Source organism: Lactuca saligna, chromosome 5 (assembly GCF_052625555.1).
Source record: "Lactuca saligna cultivar CGN05327 chromosome 5, ASM5262555v1, whole genome shotgun sequence".
NCBI classification, from domain to species: domain Eukaryota; kingdom Viridiplantae; phylum Streptophyta; class Magnoliopsida; order Asterales; family Asteraceae; genus Lactuca; species Lactuca saligna.
The window spans coordinates 44,109,003-44,124,301 of NC_136421.1; positions in this window are offsets into that span (position 1 = coordinate 44,109,003).

Consider the following 15,299-nt stretch of genomic DNA (forward strand, 5'->3'; position numbering starts at 1 on the left):
TTGATTTTGAGGGTTATGGCAAGGTTATGGGCTTAGTGTTAGAAATTTCGTTGGTTATCATTCATGAGGGTTGTTCGTGTGAATCGGGTGTTGGTCTGGATATCGGGTAGCATCTGCATTCTGAGGAGTAGTTAGCTGAAGATCGAGTTTCTTTCAAGACCGGGATGATCAGTATTGTCACGTGATTTAATGAAGGTTGCTAGTGCTAGTGGTAATCAATACGCGTGCAAGTGTTGGGTTTTGTGCAAGGTTGTTTTGGGAGGTCGGTGATAGCGACCGGTGGTTGATAGTCAGTGCCCCAAGTGGGGGAGAATTGGAAATTCTCTGGATGGTTGATGGGCTTGAGAGATTGTTTAGCTGCTTAGGATTCAGCAGTGTTTCAGTCAGCCAAGAACAGCTGGTATGAGTAAGTGGCAGACGTGCGGGCGGGATACAGACCAATAGTGATTGATTGTGGAAGGCCTAGGATCGAGCCGGGACTGAGTATATGGGATGGAGGTAGAGTTCGGAACCCCTAGAGGGCTACAACAGTATGCATGGGAGGAGTTTCCCGAAGGAGTAACTCGGAATGTTGATTGCTAGTCGAGCGGTCCGGATAGACTGAAGGCCGGTAGGCGTACCAGTCAGGCCGAAGGCTCGGGGAACGGTCCAGCCAGACTGAAGGCCATGGAGGGCGGTCCAAGTCTGCTGAAGGTTATGAGAGTGGTCCAGTTTGGCTGAAGGCCTGGTAAGGTGATCCAGTCATGTTGAAGACTCCGCATGTGTCGTTAGATCGGTGCAAGGAAATGGATTGAGTATGTCGCGATATGTTAGCATTGTAAGGTCTGGTCCCAGGTATTGATCTTGATTAGTGAAGTTGGTGCATGGAATCGAGAGTCTTTGCAAGTAGATTCAGAGCATGTGTGTTGCATGCATAGCGGTTATGCTATAAAGGGGTGGTGTAGCGTTGGGTGAGCACCGTGGCACTTGTCATGGAGACAAGGCGGCCAAGTGGATTTCCTTGGTAAGGAAAGAGGGAGGAATGTAGTTTCGGAGGGGAGTGTAAATTCATGAAAGAGAAAGCAGTAGCGCAGGGTTATGACCGGAGTGGTCCAATTGTGGTCATTGAGCAGCGCGTTTGCGGCAGTGGTATGGGATGACATCATGTTGGGATGTCTGCTGAGGTCGCAGGAGGATTTCCGCAGGTATAGAGCCAAGAGTCTCAGAATGGATGCAGGAATGGAGTCTTGGACTCCCGATTTGATTATGGTCAAGGAATTGTGTAAGTAGTGGTGGTTCATAGTGGGGGATGTTGGAGGTGTCGTCAGTGTGACGGGTTTTCCCTAACCCGAGGGTGCTAGAGCTAGTTCAGCAGGTGCGTGTGATTGCAAGAAGAAAACTCGTGGGAGTTGCTCTGAGACTGAAGAGTGTGTCTTTCTGTCATCATGGAATGGATATAGTTGGATTCGGATCGGGAATCCGGTGGTTCATGGTTATTTCTAGCTCATATGGGTCGAGTGATTGTTGTGATTTGGAGCGGTATTGCATCATGGGTAGTACTCAGTCGATAAGTGTGGTTATCATAGGGTAAAGCCGGTGGTCAGTACACCGCAAGAAAAGAGAAAGTGAGTGTGAGTTTCGATGGTTGTGCCTTGAGGAACCTGGTCTGGTTAATGTCAGGTGGTGCCTTACGGGAGTAGCTCAATAGTCGAGTTGCTGCAGGCTTCGAGGACGAAGACTAAATTAAGTGGGGGAGAATTCTAACATCCCGGAATATCAAGAGTAAAGTTGAAGGACTAAAAGAGTAAATTGGGAAGGGGAACTCAACGAGTCCATGGGTGGACTCGGCGAGTCAGCGGATGGACTCGGCGAGTAGGCGCTGAGTGGAGAAAACCCTAAATCCGGAGGATGAGCCCTATTTAAAGGACATTATACCCTCTCCCCAGCCTCCTTACCCTCCGTAGAAGTCTAGAAATCCCTAAGGCATGAATTTGAGGGAGTAGAGTGCATTTGGAGCTTGGGGAAGTGATTGTTGAAGAAATCTTGAAGGAGAAGAGACTTGGATCAAAGGGCTTTGCAAGGATTCGGATTAACCTTCTCTTGGAGCTTCTTTTTGAGGTATTATTTCATTGTTTGAACTGCTATTATCTAGATTAATCATTTTTGGAGGTGTTAGAGATCATATCTTTTGATGTATTAGAGTTTAGAGGTTAGATCTGAGGTTGCTACCTCAGATCTAGAATGGAGAAGGGTTAGAATGCATAAAGGTCCCTGTTTTTGAGTGATTGATGGAGCTATCTTGTCCCAAACCCAAACCCTAGAGTGAAAATGCCTAGATCTCCTTGGATTCACGTAAAGATTGCCACTTTACGTGATGGATGGCCTTAGGAGGGGTAGATCTATGGTTTGGATCATCTGCATGGCTTGGAAAGCCTCTGTATGGATTCAGACCCACTGGTACTCGGCGAGTCACATGGGTAGACTCGGCGAGTTGCTTAAAGAAAGGTTGGAACTCGGCGAGTTGGATGAAGATGGCCTGGAACTCGGCGAGTTGTAAGAACAACTCGGCGAGTAGGTTGAAGATAGTCGTAGACTCGGCGAGTCTGTTCTTGTACTCGACGAGTCTGGTCGTAGGGTCCAAGTTTCTTTTGGAAGGGCTGTGACTCGGTGAGTCACGGGATGACTCGGTGAGTTATGTGCGAGTGGACTCAGAGTTGTTGTACTCGGCGAGTCTCGGGGTGACTCGGCGAGTTGGGTCGCGAATTGAAGGAGGTTCTGTGTATGGGGACTCGACGAGTCATCGGGTTGACTCGGCGAGTAGAGTCAGTCAAGGGTAGACTTTGACTTTGACTATGACCAAGGGTTGACTGGTTTATTTCCAGGGGCATTTTGGTAATTGTTGAATATTGTTTTAAGTTCAGTGTATTGGTGGTTGGCGAGTGGTGGAGATCCTACCAGTAGTCGGAGCAGCTTGAGTTATCCGTTCAGCCGGCAGTTTCAAGGTGAGTTATCCTCACTATATCAATAGGGTCTAAGGTACCAAGGCCGACCCTTTATCGGATTGTAATCCGAGTATTGTTGTTATGTTGTTGTTTTACTATGTTTGCATCCTGGTAGTTAGGATGGTATTCGTTAGAGACCTGGTTAAGGTCGGTATCCTGGTATATAGGGAGATGCTATGCTAGTGACCGGTTAGGTCAGTATCCTGCTTAGAGTATGTTGTGATCTGCTAGATCAGTTTGATTTAATGTGAATTGTTATATGATAGTATGTTTATGTGCACATGGTTGTTTGATTGGGGTTGGGTTGAGGCGGTACCTGATTTGTACTGTAGGCCAAGATACCTAGGGCGGACCGGTTGTTCCGAAGCCCCAGCGAGCGGTCTGGATAGCCTGTAGGCCCCACAAGGGCGGACCAGACGTGCCGAGGCTCGGAGAGTGGACCAGGCTGACAGAAGGCCCGATGCGGGCGGACCAGTCATATTGTAGACTCAGAGAGTGGACCAGGTGGGTTGAAGGCTCGGTGCAGGCAAACCAACCACACTACAGACTCGAGGGACATGACTGGAATCAGAGGGTGGACCAGGTGGACTGAAGGCCCGACACGACGGACCAGTCCCACAGTAGACCCGATATGCATGGCTGTTCTGTGATTCGATATGATATAGCATGTTATGTGTATGGTATATGTGGTTGGTATTTTGGGGGTATCTCACTAAGCTTTCGGGCTTACAGTTGTGGTTTAATGTTTTTCAGGTTCTTCAGGAGAACGTGGCAAGGCAAAGGCGTGATTGTACCGCTCCTCGTGTTTATGTTTTATGATATGGACCTGGGAATACTCTGATAATAAATGTATTGAAAACCTTTTTGTAATAACTTAATGAATTGGGATGTTTTTGAAAAGTTTAAATTTTGTTGAAATTTTTGGTCGTTACAATAACGTTTTTAATAAAAAAAATTGAAGTGAAAAATCACGACGTTACAGTAGAAGGAAATGAAAATTTTTCTTCGGGTCATACTGGTTGTCCCATGAGACCTACCATACTTAACGTGGCCGGTTTAATGAAGCTCCTAATATCCTATATAATTTTGAAAATTAGTGTTCATACAATATGTTAATTGAACTTCCATTATCCACATATATCATATGGATAAGCATCTTTTCGACCAACCCCTTACTGATGTAGGGTTCAGTCCCCTAGTTGTTCAACGACATATCACTACTTGTAAACTAAAGGCTATCCCACATTATATTCTTCATGGATACTCCACTATCCTCGTACCTGCTCATCATTACTTCTGTATCATAAACCACGTTTCAAAGTTATTGATGTCTGTTTCGAAAGTCATTTTATCTATTTACTAAGGCATATTATGTTTTGAAGTCTTGATGTTTAGCCCTTAGTATTTTTTGTATACTTTCTGATTCTTCTATAAATAGGAGTTGTACTCAAGGTTAGATAGAACTTTTTCCAAGTCTTTCTGCCTAATACTCTCTATGTATGAGAATGTTTAATTGAGCTATAAACCAGATCTTATTTACTCTTCGTGTTCATATTACTGTAACGCCTGTGTTTCTGCGCTTGCCATTTTTAACAATGTAATAGTCTAGGTTAACCTTTGTAACCCGTTTTGAATTAATAGAAGTGTATTATTTGAGTATTATGTGTTTTGTTCTTAATTGCTTAATTATGTGGTTTGATTAATTAAGAATAAAAATAAGCGTCAAAATTTAAGTGTAAAATAAACTTGATATCTTTAGATAATGTTATAGTAGATGAAACAAGGTTTCCGAAGATATAAAGAATGCCGAAATCCGAGTTATAACGAAGAAGTTATGACCTATCGAAGTTTCGCGACAAAATCGGCACCGCTGAATGACGTAAAAAGTGAAATTTACGTTAGAGCGATATTTAGCCTTAGTGATCTAAACGAGAATCGAAGATCTCGTTGTTAGTATCAAAGCGATAAAACGTTAGGCGAGAACGGACGTCAAACGAAGAAGTTATGAATTTATAACGAAATTTTCTGTCCCGGCCTATTAAAAATAAATAATAAAAATTAAGTCAAAATTAGCCGACAGAGTCTAAACGAAAGTTGAAGAGCGTAGTCTCACCTTCGCGTGGATATAAAGAACATCGAAAACAGAGTTCGTATGAAGAATATATGAATTCTTGAAGTTTATTAAATAATTAATAATTAAATTTAATTATTAAATCCGGCCTTATCCGAAGACGAGTCACCGGACTTATCCGGAGTACGCCCCGCGTTAAACAAGAAATGTCGACACTTCGGATGACGCATGCAGTGACGATTTCGGAGGCATGTACGCCCCGCGTACAGGCGTATGCCCCGCGTACAGGGAGGTTCCAGCCTCCTATAAATAGGATGTGAGGGGTCCGGGCATAATTGCTCATTTCTCCTCCATTTCATGCCGAAGCTCTGCATTTTTACCCCCGAAGCCACCCCGAAGCCCCGGTAATATTCCCGAGTCTCGAAGCAAGTCCCGAGATCCCGAAGATCCCGAGAAGTGCGGTTTCCGAGCCGAAGCTCTGCCCGCGAGAAGTTTGATTTTTGTAGAGATCTTCCAGATCTGCTGAGGATTACTACTTTTGCAAGTTGTAGTACTGTCCGATCATCTTCTGATCAAGTGAGTGCATACTACCTTCATAAACATGATAATAATAGAAGTATGATTTGAGTGTATTAAGTATATTGTTGTTTATATGTGTGAGTGTGTGATTACTTTCTTCTAACGCATAATTATGAAGTATTTTATACGAAATACGTGTTATGTGTATATTTTGTTGTTATATGTGTGAATGTATATTCACTTTCTTATATCTTATAGATTTGATTATTTCTCTATGAAATACGTATTATGTGTGTGTGCCTCATCTGTTATGTGGAAAATGTATTGATTGAGCATGCTATACAGGTTTTGAGAATATGTATAAAAATGTATGTTTTATCTACTAATATGTTGGGTAGAACATGGGTAGATATTTGGTGTGTAATAAACAGATGAGAGGCCTCGATGTTGTTTTGATCCAGTCATCTAGCGGAATTTAGATGACGACCACATACTTTACTAGACAGTCCAGTGGAACGCTAGCAGGCTCATAACCTGTAGGTGTTAATGAACTTGGGTGTTCATTCGCTGTATTCCATCCCCCTCATGGTTGCCTTATTTGACTTATATTGCTAAGGAACCCCCGAAGCATGTGTTGTCACCCCGATGAAATATGCTTAGGCTAGGTCCCTTGTGTTAGTTATTTTAGGGACATAAAGTGAGAATAACGGGAATGGGTAATTGGGTTATTGTTGGTTGATAATATTACTTTAATTTTTTTTATTGTGGGTTGAAAACCCTATATGCTCACCAGGCTCCCAAGCCTGACCCACTCAGTTTTATTTGTATTACAGGAAGTGGCGCAAGGGCGTAAGATGGATGAACCATCAAGTTGTTTTGTTTACAAGTCTGTATATGTATATATTTGTTGAATGACTTGTAATGTTATCGTTTATGCTTATTGGTCTGTATCGGAACATGACACCCCGATTTTTGATTATATAATGAAAATACATTTCTTTTATGAAATGCTTTGGTAAACATTGTTTTATCATGTTTTGTTTTTGGGAACAAATTCCGCAACTCTTTCAAATCAAAAGGATTTACTCTGAAATTATTTTAAAAGCATAAATGAAAAATCGGTCTTTTCTGGCCGAGATTTTGGGAATGTCACAGTTGGTATCAGAGCATTAGTTTAAGCGAACTAGAAATTTGTAGGATTTCTAGACTTAAACTTAGAATGCTAAGTGAAATATTGAGATGTGTGTCTGTTATATTTTAGACACGAGAACTAGTTTATTTTAGGAAAGTTGCCTAAAATGTTTTATGTGCTAAATGTTATATGTTGCCATATATGATATTATTTGTTCGGATCTATGGTCTGTTGCCGACCAGATCTAGAAACTTTATGTGTGTAGGATTCTAAGTGTACGTCTATGAATTTAGAACTAGCATGTAAACATTTCGGAGTGATAAGGATGATTTGAATATCTATTGTGAATGAGGATCCAATTTCACCTTCTTCGGTGTGTAGATAAAAAATGGTGAGAACAAGAAGTGGAGTTGGAAATGCTGATGAAAACAGGAATCAACCACCAGTGATTGAACAAAGACATGTCGTAGCAGCAACACCTGAGCCAATAACCATGGTTGGTGTGCAAATGATGATTCAAACGATGTTGGATTGTCAGATGGATGAAACTAGACGGTTGCTTCAACAGAATCATGAAGAACTATCAATTCGTGTGGAAGAGCCTGAATTAAATGAAGGGCACTTGGAAGGTGGAAACTTCAGTGGGTCTGTTGGTCAAGCCAACCCACCGATAGTTAGGCAAGGCAACCATGATGGAAGGAATGATGGAATGGGATGCAAGTACAAGGACTTTCTAACTTGCAAACCATCGACCTTCAATGGAAAGGAGGATCCGATTGGAGTTATGGATTAGATCTCAGAAATGGAATTAGCCTTCATGACTTGTGGCTGCAGAGGCAAGTTGCAGACTATCTATGTAGTGCGTCAGTTCCGAGGTGGAGCCGTTCGTTGGTGAAACACTCTAGGGAAGACTTTAAGCCCAAATGAGCCATTGCAATAGACATGGGCAAAGTTCTTGGTGCAGTTCAAGCGCAAGTTCTGCTCGGCTCAAAATCTATTGGAACTAGAGAACAAGTTTCTGACATTGACGAAAGGTAGCATGTCAGTTGGTGAATACACCAATAACTTCACCGATAAAATAGAGTTTGCCTTGCGTATTGTTCCAGATGAGCTGACAAAGGTGGATCGGTATGCGAAGGGACTCCCATGGGAGTACGAGGTGCCAGTACGTCAGGCACATACTCTAGAGGCAGCTATCTGGGCTGCCAAGTATGTTGAGAACATGATTAAGGGGAGGACCACCAACAAGGTTGAGGTTGGTGAGAAGAGAAAGTTTGAGGGAACATCTGGTTCCGGTAAGAAAAGCAAATTTTCGAAATCTGATTCGAAAAAGTTTGGAGGAAAAGGAGGCGAAGCGAAGTGGTTTGATAAGTGTAAGAAAAAGCACCTTAGGAAATATAGCGAGGATGTAACTTGCTACAAGTGTGGAAACGTTGGACATTTTGCCAATGAATGTACGAACAACAAAAGGATGTGTTTTGGTTGTAATGAAGAGGGGCACATTTTGAAAGACTGTCCGAAGAAGAAGGAGGCAGCTAAGCCCAACATTCCACCAAAGCCGAAGGCGAGAGCATTCCAGATGACACTGGAAGCTGCTAAGGATGAAGCTGATGTCGCTTCAGGTACCTTTCTCGTAAACACATTGCCTGCCCAAATTTTATTTGATTCTGGAGCCAACTACTCCTTTATATCGCATGAATTTGGTAGAAAACTAGCTTTGCCTGTTGATAGACTAGATAATGCTTTATTAGTCGAAGTTGCTAGTGGCAAGTTTGTACCTGTTAGCCATCGTATGAAAAACATCTTAATCGACCTTAATGGGAATAAGTTTCACGAGGAATTATTACCTATCGAACTTAATGGTTTCGACATCGTGTTGGGAATGGATTGGCTTAGCGCCAATGATACCGAGATATTGTGCAAGAAGAAGATAGTTAAAGTGAACCCTCCTGGAAAAGATTCGTTTATGGTGTATGGGGACAAACATCGAGTGAATTCTGGAATCATTTCCCTAATGAAAGCCAGAAAGTGTTTGACCAAGGGATGTACATCATATTTAGCATTCGTGATTGATGCTAAGAAGGAAAAGAAGGTGATGCAGAGTATTCCAGTGGTGTGTGATTATCCGGAAGTATTTCCAGAAGATCTTCCTGGATTACCACCTGATAGACAAGTGGAGTTCAGAATTGACTTGTTACCAGGAACCACGCCAATAGCAAAAGCACCTTACCGATTAGCACCAACGGAGATGAAGGAGCTGATGATGCAACTTCAGGAGTTGTTGGACAAAGGTTTTATTAGACCTAGTTCATCACCCTGGGGAGCTCCAGTGTTATTCGTGAAGAAGAAAGATGGAAGTATGAGAATGTGCATTGATTACAGAGAGCTGAACAAGGCAACAATAAAGAATAGATATCCGTTGCCAAGGATTGATGGCCTGTTTGATCAATTGCAAGGTTCGAGCTATTTCTCGAAGATCGATCTAAGGTCAGGATATTATCAGCTAAAAGTAAGAGAGTAGGATATAGAGAAGACTACATTCAGAACTAGATATGGACACTACGAGTTCTTGGTTATGACATTTGGACTAACCAATGCTCCGGCAGCATTCATGGATTTAATGATCAGAGTTTGTAATCTGTTCCTTGATAAATCTGTGATAGTGTTCATAGATGACATTCTGATTTACTCGAAAAGCCAGGAGGAACATGGCAGACACTTGCGAGAAGTGTTAGAAGTCTTGAAGAAGGAGAAGCTGTATGCTAAGTTCTCCAAATGTGATTTTTGGATTCGTGAAGTCCAATTCTTAGGTCACGTGGTCAACCAAGAAGGGATAATGGTTGATCCAGCAAAGATTGAAGCTGTAATGAAGTGGGAACAACCGAAAAGTCCCACGGAGATCCGAAACTTTTTAGGATTAGCCGGATATTACCGAAGGTTTATCCAAGGCTTTTCTTCGATTGCTACTCCATTGACAGCTTTGACCCACAAAGGAGCTACTTATGCTTGGAGTGAGAAGCATAAAGAAGCATTTGAGAAGCTAAAGAAGAAACTATGCGAGGCACCGATACTTTCTCTACCCGATGGAGTTGAAGACTTCGCTGTTTATAGCGATGCGTCTGGTGTTGGATTGGGTTGTGTTTTAACCCAAAGAGAAAAGGTGATAGCATATGCGTCTCGACAGCAGAAGGAGCATGAAAAGAACTACCCGACTCATGATTTGGAGTTGGCAGCGGTAGTTTTCGCTCTGAAGATATGGAGGCATTACCTTTATGGCACGAAGTGCAAACTTTTCACTGATCATAAAAGTCTCCAATATCTCTTCAATCAGAAAGAGTTAAATATGAGGCAACGACGCTGGCTAGAGTTACTCAAGGACTACGACTGTGAGATACTTTACCATCCCGGTAAAGCTAATGTTGTTGCTGATGCTCTCAGTCGAAAAGTCAATGTTGAGAGAAAAAGGCCAAGAGTGTTGACAATTGAAGTTGTCTTGACCATTGTGGAAAGTATAAAGAAAGCTCAAGAGGAAGCTTCTGAGAAGAATGACCGAAATGAGGAACGTTTGGGCAAAACGTTGGTGTTCGGTGTAAACAGTCATGGACTGAAGGTGTTCCAGGATCGGATTTGGATACCTAAGACAGGAGGAGTCAGAGATCTTCTGATGGAAGAAGCTCACAAGACCATGTACTCGATTCATCCCGGTAGCACTAAAATGTATAGGGACCTAAAACCCTACTACTGGTGGCCGACGATGAAGCTTGATGTTGCAAAGTATGTGGCCGAGTGTGTGACTTGTGCGAGAGTCAAGACACAACATCAGAAACCGTATGGGAGTTTAGAACCTTTACCTGTGCCTATGGGTAAGTGGGAAGACATTGCTATGGATTTTGTCACTAAACTTCCCAGAACAAAGAATGGTCACGACATGATTTGGGTGGTCGTCGATCGATTCACTAAGAGTGCGCATTTCATAGCAGCCAGGGAGAAATGGTCTATGGAAAAGCTTGCGAATTCTTATGTGAAGGAAATTGTGAGACTTCATGGTGTTACGCTAACAATTGTGTTGGATCGTGATAGTCGTTTCACCTCAAGGTTTTGGAAAAGTCTACAAGAGGAAATGGGTACCAAGTTGTGTTGAAGTACAGCTTACCATCCGCAGACTGATGATCAGAGTGAAAGAACGATACAAACACTTGAAGATATGCTGAGAGCATGTACCTTGGAATTCCTAGGTAATTGGGATGAACATTTACCATTGGTAGAATTTTCCTATAACAACAGTTTTCACTCGAGCATTAAGATGGCACCTTACCAAGCTTTGTATGGACAAAAGTGTCGTACACCTTCTTGTTGGCTTGAGGCTGGGGAAAAGCAGTTTATGGGACCGGAGATGGTTCATAAAATTGCTGAAAAGTTGAAATTAATTAGGGAAAGGATGTTAGCAGCTTAGGATCGTCAAAAGAGCTATGCTGACAAAAAGCAAAGACCGGTGACTTTTGAAGTTGGGGATTTGGTTTTGCTTAAAGTCTCGCCGTGAAAGGGACTTATAAGATTTGGAAAAAGGGGAAAATTAAGTCCAAGGTTTATTTGACCATTTAAAGTTCTTCAGAGGATTGGGAACCAAGCTTACAAGCTCGAACTACCAGAAGAACTGAATGGAATTTATAACACTTTTCATGTGTGTTATTTACGGAAGTTCACGGGGGAAGTTCCCGACATGATTCCACTTTCGGAGTTGAGAATCGATGAGAACAAAAGGTTGACTGAAGAACCAGAGGCAATTATTGACCGAAAGACTAAGAAGTTGCGACGCAAGATGGTCGAGTTAGTGCTTGTCCGATGGAAACACACGAATGGGCCGAATCTCACCTGGGAGACGGAGAATGACATGATGGGTCGCTATCCGCATTTGTTTGTTGAGGTGTGATTCTGGGGATGGAATCATCCTAAGGTGGGGAGAATTGTAACGCCTGTGTTTTTGGGCTTGCTCTTTTTTGCAATGTAATAGTCTAGGTTAACCTTTGTAACCCGTTTTGAATTAATATAAGTGTATTATTTGAGGATTATGTGTTTTGTGCTTAATTGCTTAATTATGTGGTTTGATTAATTAAGAATAAAAATAAGCGTCAAAATTTAAGTGTAAAATAAACTTGATATCTTTAGATAATGTTGTAGTAGTTGAAACAAGGTTTCCGAAGATATAAAGAATGCCGAAATCCGAGTTATAACGAAGAAGTTATGACCTGTCGAAGTTTCGCGACAAAACCGGCACCGCTGAATGACGTAAAAAGTGAAATTTACGTTAGAGCGATATTTAGCCTTAGTGGTCTAAACGAAAATCGAAGATCTCGTTGTTAGTATCAAAGTGATAAAACGTTAGGCGAGAACGGACGTCAAACGAAGAAGTTATGAATTTATAACGAAATTTTCTGTCCCGGCCTATTAAAAATAAATAATAAAAATTAACTCAAAATTAGCCGACAGAGTCTAAATGAAAGTTAAAGAGCGTAGTCTCACCTTCGCGTGGATATAAAGAACGTCGAAAACGGAGTTCGTATGAAGAAGATATGAATTCTCGAAGTTTATTAAATAATTAATAATTAAATTTAATTATTAAATCCGGCCTTATCCGAAGACGAGTCACCGGACTTATCCGGAGTACGCCCCGCGTTAAACAAGAAATGTCGACACTTCGGATGACGCATGCAGTGACGATTTCGGAGGCATGTACGCCCCGCGTACAGGGAGGTTCCAGCCTCCTATAAATAGGATGCGAGGGGTCCGGGCATAATTGCTCATTTCTCCTCCATTTCATGCCGAAGCTCTGCATTTTTACCCCCGAAGCCCCGGTAATATTCCCGAGTCTCGAAGCAAGTCCCAAGAGCCCGAAGATCCCGAGAAGTGCGGTTTCCGAGCCGAAGCTCTGCCCGCGAGAAGTTTGATTTTTGTAGAGATCTTCCAGATCTGCTGAGGATTACTACTTTTGCAAGTCGTAGTACTGTCCGATCATCTTCTGATCAAGTGAGTGCATACTACCTTCATAAACATGATAATAATAGAAGTATGATTTGAGTGTATTAAGTATATTGTTGTTTATATGTGTGAGTGTGTGATTACTTTCTTCTAACGCATAATTATGAAGTATTTTATACGAAATACGTGTTATGTGTATATTTTGTTGTTATATGTGTGAATGTATATTCACTTTCTTATATCTTATAGATTTGATTATTTCTCTATGAAATACGTATTATGTGTGTGTGCCTCATCTGTTATGTGGAAAATGTATTGATTGAGCATGCTATACAGGTTTTGAGAATATGTATAAAAATGTATGTTTTATCTACTAATATGTTGGGTAGAACATGGATAGATAGTTGGTGTGTAATAAACAGATGAGAGGCCTCGATGTTGTTTTGATCCAGTCATCTAGCGGAATTTAGATGACGACCACATACTTTTCTAGACAGTCCAGTGGAATGCTAGCAGGCTCATAACCTGTAGGTGTTAATGAACTTGGGTGTTCATTCGCTGTATTCCATCCCCCTCATGGTTGCCTTATTTGACTTATATTGCTGAGGAACCCCCGAAGCATGTGTTGTCACCCCGATGAAATATTCTTAGACTAGGTCCCTTGTGTTAGTTATTTTAGGGACATAAAGTGAGAATAACGGGAATGGGTAATTGGGTTATTGTTGGTTGATAATATTACTTTAATTATTTATTGTGGGTTGAAAACCCTATATGCTCACCAGGCTCCCAAGCCTGACCCACTCAGTTTTATTTGTATTACAGGAAGTGGCGCAAGGGCGTAAGATGGATGAACCATCAATTTGTTTTGTTTACAAGTCTGTATATGTATATATTTGTTGAATGACTTGTAATGTTATCGTTTATGCTTATTGGTCTGTATTGGAACATGACACCCCGAGTTTTGATTATATAATGAAAATACATTTCTTTTATGAAATGCTTTGGTAAACATTGTTTTATCATGTTTTGTTTTTGGGAACAAATTCCGCAACTCTTTCAAATCAAAAGGATTTACTCTGAAATTATTTTAAAAGCATAAATGAAAAATCGGTCTTTTCTGGCCGAGATTTTGGGGATGTCACAATTACTTTGATTACTCTGATTGCATTCATACTCGGTTAAATCTCTTCTACAATTGGTATCAGAGCAGGAACCATTTTTCTGTGATCTGATTTTCAATCTGTGTCAAAAGGATTTTGAATCACTGTTGGATTCAGAACTTCCGCATCCTTTTTGCTATTTGAAAATCATCTTAGATTTACAGTTGTGATTCAATTCTGCAACTGAGTTGTTTGATGGAGTATTTCGTTTGAAAATTATGACTGATTCATCTATTAATTCTCAAATTTCTGAAGTTTTTTTGAGAATTCATCCCTATATCTATGACGAATTTTAACATGAACACAATGACATCATATTCTCATATCCTTGGATCTTCTACAAAGATTCCAATGCTGATTCTAGAGTAGTATGATCAGTGGGATGATCGAATGGAGGATTATTTGAATGATATAGATGAAGAGCTATGGAAATGCATTACTGATGATGTAATTCCACATTCTTTTGTTGAAAGCATAGGTACTTCATCATCAACTCCAAGTGTTACCGAACAAACTGAAAGATTGAAGAAGTATGAGAAGAAATGCATGAGAGAGCTTCGTGGTGCTCTTCCTCCTATGGTGTATATTCATGTTCGCACTTGCACTTCAAACTAGATCTGGAATACTTTGAAGGAAAAGTACTAAGGGAGTGAGAAAACCAAAATCAGTTCTGTAGACAATGTCTGATTCAATTAATAGAATTGAAGAAGAAAGATGGAGAAACAATTGAAATGTATTATGCTTGTCTGAACGAGCTTATCTACAAGTGCACAAGGCATGGAATCAAAAGGACTAACATGGAATACAACATTACGTTTGTAATGGGTCTTCGAAAAGAATGGAGGAATGTTAGCTTGATGATTAAGACACAACATGGTTTCGATTTTTCTACTCTGAATGATGTTTATAATCAGCTAAAAACTCATGAAACTAAAGTAAACGAAATGGAAGAAGATTCAAGGATCAGTTTGGGTAGTCCATTAGCTCTACTTTCAAAGGTCAGTGGTAAATAAAATGAGAAGGAGGTTGCTGAGAACGAGAGTTCCGAGGAAGAAGGTCTTATTGTCAACTCAGAAGATGAAGCAGTTACATTTTACTCCAACAACAAAGTGAAAAAGTTTTACAAGAAGCCATTTAATGCAAATATGAAGTCTGGAGAAATGGAGGGAATTTATTCTTGGAAAGTAAGTGAGGAGAAGAGGTTTGAGAAGAAAGAGGTAAAAGTTGAGGATTCAAAACAAGAGAAAAAGCTGAAAGGTGACTCAGGTATAGACTGTCATTATTGTCATGGAGCAAACCACATGGCGAATGATTGTATGCTGATAAAGAAAGAAGAGAATAAGAACAAAGTGAAGGATGAAGCCTATTACACAAAGAAGTTGGAGGAAGTCAAGAAAAAGTCCAAAAATATTTCACTTATGGCTAGAGGAGAAGATGAAGATGAGGGAACATACCAGATA